Source organism: Cervus elaphus, chromosome 19, assembly GCF_910594005.1.
Source record: "Cervus elaphus chromosome 19, mCerEla1.1, whole genome shotgun sequence".
Lineage (NCBI taxonomy): Eukaryota > Metazoa > Chordata > Mammalia > Artiodactyla > Cervidae > Cervus > Cervus elaphus.
This window is the reverse complement of record NC_057833.1, coordinates 5700720-5710060: the sequence shown is the minus strand read 5'-3', so window position 1 is coordinate 5710060 and position 9341 is coordinate 5700720.

Sequence of the window (9341 nt, the reverse complement as noted above, 5' to 3'; positions counted from 1 at the left end):
GGATACAAAAACAAGACCCCTATATATGCTGTCTACAAGAGACCCACCTCAAAACAAGAGACACATACAGACTGAAAGTGAAGGGCTGGAAAAAAATATTTCATGCAAACGGAGACCAAAAGAAAGCAGGAGTCGCAATACTCATATCAGATAAAATAGACTTTCAAATAAAGGATGTGAAAAGAGACAAAGAAGGACACTACATAATGATCAAAGGATCAATCCAAGAAGAAGATATAACAATTATAAATATATATGCACCCAACATAGGAGCACCGCAATATGTACGGCAAACACTAACGAGTATGAAAGAGGAAATTAATAGTAACACAATAATAGTGGGAGACTTTAATACCCCACTCACAACTATGGATAGATCAACTAAACAGAAAATTAACAAGGAAACACAAACCTTAAATGACACAATGGACCAGCTAGACCTAATTGATATCTATAGGACATTTCACCCCAAAACAATCAACTTCACCTTTTTCTCAAGTGCACACGGAACCTTCTCCAGAATAGATCACATCCTGGGCCATAAATCTGGTCTTGGAAAATTCAAAAAAATTGAAATCATTCCAGTCATCTTTTCTGACCACAGTGCAGTAAGATTAGATCTCAATTACAGGAAAAAAATTGTTAAAAATTCAAATATATGGAGACTATATAACACGCTTCTGAATAACCAACAAATCATAGAAGAAATCAAAAAAGAAAATATGTATAGAAATGAATGAAAATGAAAACACAACAACCCAAAATCTATGGGACACTGTAAAAGCAGTGCTTAGGGGAAGGTTCATAGCATTACAGGCTTATATCAAGAAACAAGAAAAAAACCAAATAAATAACCTAACTCTACACCTAAAGCAATTAGAGAAGGAAGAAATGAAGAACCCCAGGGTTAGCAGAAGGAAAGAAATCTTAAAAATCAGGGCAGAAATAAATGCAAAAGAAACTAAAGAGACCATAGCAAAAATCAACAAAGCTAAAAGCTGGTTTTTTGAAAAAATAAACAAAATTGACAAACCATTAGCAAGACTCATTAAGAAGCAAAGAGAGAAGAACCAAATTAACAAAATTAGAAATGAAAATGGAGAGATCACAACAGACAACACTGAAATACAAAGGATCATAAGAGACTACTACCAGCAACTCTATGCCAATAAAATGGACAACTTGGATGAAATGGACAAATTCTTAGAAAAGTATAACCTTCCAAAACTGAACCAGGAAGAAATAGAAGATCTTAATAGACCCATCACAAGCAAGGAAATCGAAACTGTAATCAAAAATCTTCCAGCAAACAAAAGCCCAGGACCGGATGGCTTCACAGCTGAATTCTACCAAAAATTTAGAGAAGAGCTAACACCTATCTTACTCAAACTCTTCCAGAAAATTGCAGATGAAGGTAAGCTTCCAAACTCATTCTATGAGGCCACCATCACCCTTATTCCAAAACCAGACAAAGATGCCACATAAAAAGAAAACTACAGACCAATATCACTGATGAACATAGATGCAAAAATCCTTAACAAAATTCTAGCAAACAGAATCCAACAACATATTAAAAAAATCATACACCATGACCAAGTGTGCTTTATCCCAGGAATGCAAGGATTCTTTAATATCTGCAAATCAATCAATGTAATATACCACATTAACAAATTGAAAGATAAAAACCATATGATTATCTCAATAGATGCAGAGAAAGCCTTTGACAAAATTCAACACTCATTTATGATTAAAACTCTCCAAAAAGCAGGAATAGAAGGAACATACCTCAACATAATAAAAGCTATATATGACAAACCCACGGCTAGCATTACCCTCAATGGTGAAAAATTGAAAGCATTTCCCCTGAAATCAGGAACAAGACAAGGGTGCCCACTCTCACCACTACTATTCAACATAGTTTTGGAAGTTTTGGCCACAGCAATCAGAGCAGAAAAAGAAGTAAAAGGAATCCAGATAGGAAAAGAAGAAGTGAAACTCTCACTGTTTGCAGATGACATGATCCTCTACATAGAAAACCCTAAAGACTCTACCAGAAAATTACTAGAGCTAATCAATGAATATAGTAAAGTTGCAGGATATAAAATTAACACACAGAAATCCCTTGCATTCCTATATACTAACAATGAAAAAACAGAAAGAGAAATTAAGGAAACAATACCATTCACCATTGCAACAAAAAGAATAAAATACTTAGGAGTATATCTACCTAAAGAAACAAAAGACCTATATATAGAAAACTATAAAACACTGATGAAAGAAATCAAAGAGGACACAAACAGATGGAGAAACATACCGTGTTCATGGATTGGAAGAATCAATATTGTCAAAATGGCTATTCTACCCAAAGCAATCTATAGATTCAATGCAATCCCTATCAAGCTACCAATGGTATTTTTCACAGAACTAGAACAAATAATTTCACAATTTGTATGGAAATACAAAAAACCTCGAATAGCCAAAGTAATCTTGAGAAAGAAGAATGGAACTGGAGGAATCAACCTGCCTGACTTCAGACTCTACTACAAAGCCACAGTCATCAAGACAGTATGGTACTGGCACAAAGACAGAAATATAGATCAATGGAACAGAATAGAAAGCCCAGAGATAAATCCACGAACCTATGGACACCTTATCTTTGACAAAGGAGGCAAGGATATACAATGGAAAAAAGACAACCTCTTTAACAAGTGGTGCTGGGAAAACTGGTCAACCACTTGTAAAAGAATGAAACTAGAACACTTTTTAACACCATACACAAAAATAAACTCAAAATGGATTAAAGATCTAAATGTCAGACCAGAAACTATAAAACTCCTAGAGGAGAACATAGGCAAAACACTCTCTGACATAAATCACAGCAAGATCCTCTATGACCCACCTCCCAGAATATTGGAAATAAAAGCAAAACTAAACAAATGGGACCTAATGAAACTTAAAAGCTTTTGCACTACAAAGGAAACTATAAGTAAGGTGAAAAGACAGCCCTCAGATTGGGAGAAAATAATAGCAAATGAAGAAACAGACAAAGGATTAATCTCAAAAATATACAAGCAACTCCTGAAGCTCAATTCCAGAAAAATAAATGACCCAATTCAAAAATGGGCCAAAGAACTAAACAGACATTTCTCCAAAGAAGACATACAGATGGCTAATAAACACATGAAAAGATGCTCAACATCACTTATTATTAGAGAAATGCAAATCAAAACCACAATGAGGTACCATTACTCGCCAGTCAGGATGGCTGCTATCCAAAAGTCTACAAGCAATAAATGCTGGAGAGGGTGTGGAGAAAAGGGAACCCTCTTACACTGTTGGTGGGAATGCAAGCTAGTACAGCCGCTATGGAAAACAGTGTGGAGATTTCTTAAAAAACTGGAAATAGAACTGCCATATGACCCAGCAATCCCACTTCTGGGCATACACACTGAGGAAACCAGATCTGAAAGAGACACGTGCACCCCAATGTTCATTGCAGCACTGTTTATAATAGCCAGGCCATGGAAGCAACCTAGATGCCCATCAGCAGATGAATGGATAAGGAAGCTGTGGTACATATACACCATGGAATATTACTCAGCCGTTAAAAAGAATTCATTTGAACCAGTCCTAATGAGATGGATGAAACTGGAGCCCCTTATACAGAGTGAAGTAAGCCAGAAAGATAAAGAACATTACAGCATACTAACGCATATATATGGAATTTAGAAAGATGGTAACGATAACCCTATATGCAAAACAGAAAAAGAGACACAGAAATACAGAACAGACTATTGAACTCTGTGGGAGAATGTGAGGGTGGGATATTTCAAAAGAACAGCATGTATACTATCTATGGTGAAACAGATCCCCAGCCCAGGTGGGATGCATGAGACAAGTGCTCAGGCCTGGTGCACTGGGAAGACCCAGAGGAATCAGGTGGAGAGGGAGGTGGGAGGGGGAATCGGGATGGGGAATACGTGTAAATCTATGGCTGATTCATATCAATGTATGACAAAACCCACTGAAATGTTGTGAAGTAATTAGCCTCCAACTAATAAAAAATTTAAAAAAAAAAAAAGATCACAGCTCAGAGTCAAATTCACTAAAAGAATAACTGCAGTCTAAAGAGATAAAGCAAGCATCACAACCTGATTCAGATATGATACTGCTTTTGGAAATTTCAATTAGGGAATTTCAAACAACTGTAAGCAATATATTGGTTTCCCTGGGGGCTCACACTGTAAAGCGCCTGCCTGCAATGTGGGAGACCCAGGTTTGATCCCTGGGTCAGGAAGATCCTCTAGAGAAGGAAATGGCAACCCAGTCCAGTACCTTTGCCTGGAAAATCCCATGGACAGAGGCACCTGGTATGCTACACTCCATGGGGTCGCAAAGAGTTGGACATGACTGAACAACTTCATTTTCCTTTATAAGCAATATATTAGCCTTTAATGGACAAGTAGGCAATATGCAAGGAGATCCAACCAGTCCATCCTAAAGGCAATCAGTCCTGGGTCTGGGTGTTCATTGGAAGGACTGATGCTGAAGCTGAAACTCCAATACTTTGGCCACCTCATGCAAAGAGTTGACTCATTGGAAAAGACCCTGATGCTGGGAGGGATTAGGGGCAGGAGGAGAAGGGGACGACAGGTTGAGATGGCTGGATGGCATCACCGACTCAATGGACATGAGTTTGAGTAAACTCCGGGAGTTGGTGATGGACAGGGAAGCCTGGCGTGCTGTGATTCATGGGGTCGCAAAGAGTCAGACATTACTGAGCAACTGAACTGAACTGAAATGAACTGAACTGAACTGAGGCAATATGCAAGAATAGATGGGTGAAATAGCAGAGAAATGGAAACATCAAGAGAGAATCCAAGGGAAATTCAAGAAATCAGCAACAATGTAACAGAAATGAAGACTGCATTGATGGACTCATTAGAAGAGTGAATATGGCCAAGGAAAGAATCTGTAAGTTTGAAAATATGGTGATAGAGAGTTACCAAACTAAAATTCACAGACAAAAGGAATAGAATAGCTAAGACCTGCAGAACAATTACAAAATTAGAAGCGATGCCTCATGGACATACAAAGAAAAGGAAAGAGAAAAAAGCAAAAGAAATATTTAAATGGCTAAAAATTTTCCAAAATTAATAGCAGATACTAAAACCACATCCAGAAAGCTCAGTGAATACCAAGCAGGAAAAAAAAGTGAAATAAATATTTAAAGAAGCCAGAGGGAACATCTTACAAATGGGAATGAAGGTTAGAATGACATCAGACTTTACATCCATGCAATCAATAAGAGTTGTGCAAAAATATTTAAAGTGTTGAAAGAAAGAAAACAAAAACCCCAGTGAATCAGAACTCCATATTTTGAAAAATTATAATGCTAAAGTAAAGGAGAATTTAAAGCTTTTTCAAACATACAAAAACTGAAGAAATGTACCATATAGAGACTTTTTCTGCAAGAAATTTTTTCAAGTTTTCCAGAGATAAGAAATATTATATAGGTGACATACATAAAGAAATGAAGAGTATCAGAGAAAGAATAAATGAAGGTAAAATCAAACTTTTTTCTTCTTTTTCTTAGTGATATAATAACTGTTCAAATTAATAAGAGCAAAAAGTATTGCATCAATGTATAATGTGCATAAGTGAAATGAATCCGTTATTTTACCAGGGATAGAAGGGAGGAATGGAGAACATACTGTTGTAAAGTACCTATGCAAAGAGTGAAGTGGTATAGTGTTATCTGAAAATAGACATACTTAGTTGTAAATATATACTTCAAACTCTAGGGCAATCCAAGAAAATGATGTATAATTGATATGCTAATGAAAGATAGAAAAATAATATTAAATGTTCAATCAAAATCAGAGGAGGTTAAAAAAAGGTGGAAGGGGAGAAAAGAGAAGAAGTACAATGAATGACAAATAATTACAAAGTAGCTATTAATACCACTATAGCAGTAATCACCTTAAATGTAAATGGTCTAAATAAAAAAGCAAAAAACAGAGATGTCAGAGTGGATAAACCAAGAATTCTCAATTATATGCTCTCTGCAAGAATTCACTACAAATAAAAAGCATAAATAGACTCAAAGTAAATGGATCAAGATATACCATGCTAACACTGATCCAAAGAAACACAGATTCACTATGTTAATGTTAGACAAAGCAGAATTCAGAACAAGGAAACTTACCAGAGATAAAGAGAGGCATCATATTATGATAAAGGGGTCAGTTTTCAAGAAGATATCATCATCTTGAACAGGCATGGCCCTAAGAACAGAGCAAGCATCAAAATACATAATGCAAAAAAAAAAAAAAAGATAGAATTGTAAGGTGAAATAAACACATCAATTGTTGTAATTAAAGACCTCAGTACATCTCTGTCTGTACTTGACAGTCCTGCAGGCAGAAAACCAGTAAGGATAGTCGCTCATCTATAAAGTTGGTTAAGGAGACTTTATGTCTGCTGCTGCTGCTGCTGCTGCTAAGTCGCTTCAGTCGTGTCCAACTCTGTGTGACCCCATAGATGGCAGCCCACCAGGCTCCCCCGTCCCTGGGATTCTCCAGGCAAGAACACTGGAGTGGGTTTCCATTTCCTTCTCCAATGCATGAAAGTGGAAAGTGAAAGTGAAGTCACTCAGTCGTGTCAGACTCTTAGCGACCCATGAACTGCAGCCCACCAGGCCTCTCCATCCATGGGATTTTCCAAGCAAGAGTACTGGAGTGGGTTGCCATTGCCTTCTCCAGACTTTATGTCTAACCTTGTGCAATTAAGCTAACAGGGAAAAGGTATTGGAAAAAGAAACACCTGCAGAAGATCTGATGATACTTAATTGTGTGTATGGGAAACCCTGGTAGAAAATGCATCTCCTGTTGCCTTATCAACTTAAAACCAGAAGACAGAAATTCACAAACCAAGGTCCCAGATCCATTAACCCTAATCTTTTATTTGAACTGTAGACTCACACCCTGATATTGAAGTAAGAAGGAGAAATTGTAAAGGCTGAAATCCAACACAAAGAAAATGGCTAACAGCTCGTGTCCATAGGAAAAACATACTCATACCTACTTAGTCTAGAATGAGGATGGGTCTTTCTCTAAAATTAGCATAGGCTGCCTGAAAGACCAGGATAGCAAGTAGGGCTGAGCCAGAGAGAGCTGAAAGTGCATAGGATTATTCAGGTAACTTTTATCCCATTTTCTGCACACACACATCCTCCACTGACCTTCAAAGGTCTGAATTCCCCCTAGTGACCACCACCCTTTTCAGATCTTCCCTTTACATGGTGCTTAGATACTGCCTAAATAACATCTACTTCTCTCTTTCTAATCAAAACCTACTTTCCTTTCAAGAAGTTGATTTCATCTATTATGGTAACATTAGTAACAGCAATAACAAACTAAAATGGACTAAACATGTCCATGTATCAGGCAAACTGGCATGTTCAGGTTAATCACAATCATCACTTCCCACAGCTCTCCTCCTTCTAAGTATCAGATTATTTAAACCCAAAAACATGATTTCCTACCTCTGAAATAGTTCACACCTCTGCATACCATTCCTCTGGCAGAGGAACCAGAGATCAAATTGCCAACATCTGTTGTATCACAGAAAAGGCAAGCATATTCCAGAAAAACATCTCCTTCTGCTTCACTGACTACACTAAAGCCTTTGACTGTGTGGGTCACAACAAACTCAGAAAATTCTTAAAGAGATGGGAATACCAGACCACGTTACCACCTCCTGAGAAACCGGTATGCAAGTCAAGAAGCAACAGTTAGAACCACAGGGAACAACAGATTGGGTCAAAATTGGGCAAGGAATATGGCAAGGCTGTATATTGTCACCCTGCTTATTTAACTTCTATGCAGAATACATCATGCAAAATGCCAGAGTACATGAAGCATAAGCTGGAATCAAGATTGCCAGGAGAAATATCAATAACCTCAGATATGCAGAGGACAACACCCTTATGCCAGAAAGTGAAGAAGAATTAAATAGCCTCTTGATGAAGGTGAAAGAAGACAGTGAAAAAGCTGGCTTAAAACTCAATATTCGAAAAAATGAAGATCATTGCATCCGTTCCCATCACTTCATGGCAAACAGATGGGGAAGCAATGGAAACAGTGGCTGACTTTATTTTTCTGGGCTCCAAAATCATTGCAGATGGTGATTGCAGCCATGAAATTAAAAGACGCTTGCTCCTTGGAAGAAAAGTTATAACCAACGTAGACAACATATTAAAAAGCAGAGAAATTACTTTGCCGACAAAGGTCTGTGTAGTTAAAGCTATGGTTTTCCAGTAGTCATGTATGGATGTGAGAGTTGGACCATAAAGAAGGCTGCGCACCAAAGCATTGATGCTTTTGAACTGTGGTGTTGGAGAAGACTCTTGAGAGTCTCTTGGACTGCAAAGAGATCAAACCAGTCAATCATAAAGGAAATCAGTTCTGAATATTCATTGGAAGGACTGATGCTGAAGCTGAAGCTCCAATACTTTGGCCACTGATTCAAAGAGCCGACTCATTAGAAATGACCAGACGCTGGGAAAGATTGAAGGCACGAGGAGTAAGGAACAACGGAGGACGAGATGGTTGGAAGGCTTCACTGACTCACTGAACATGAGTTTGAGCAAGCTCCAGGAGATGGTGAAGGACAGGGAACCCTGGCATACTGCAACCCACAGGGTCCAAAGAGTCAGACACAACTGAGTGACTGAACAACAAAAATACATGATTTTCTACCTCTGAAACAGTACACACCTCTGTATACAATCTCTGCCAAAGTAAACTTCAAAACTGATTTTGAAGGACTTTGCCTCCAGATGCTGACAACACAGGACAATAAAAGAGCCTGACATCTGTGAAGGTAAGACAGGATTACTGAGGAGTACCGCCATTGAGTCCTACTGAGTACACCTTCAAGGATTTCATTTCAGCTAAGTCATCAAAGCACTACAATTCATTTCTATGTTTTTATATACCAATATAGGACTTCCCTGGTAGCTCAGCTGGTGAAGAATCTGCCTCCAATGCTGGAGACCCAGATTGGATTCCTGGGTCGGCAAGATCCTCTGCAGAAGGGATAGGCTACCCACTCCAGTATTTTGGGACTTCCCTAGTGCCTCACATGAAAAAAGAATCTGCCTGCAAAGCCTGAGACCCGGGTTCGACCCCTGAGTTGGGAAGATCCCTTGGAGGAGAGCATAGCAACCCATTCCAATATTCTTGCCTGGAGAATCCCCATAGACAGAGGTGCCTGAAGGGCTACAGTCCATGGGGTCACAAAGAGTCAGACACAGCTGAGCAACTCAGTGTAGCACA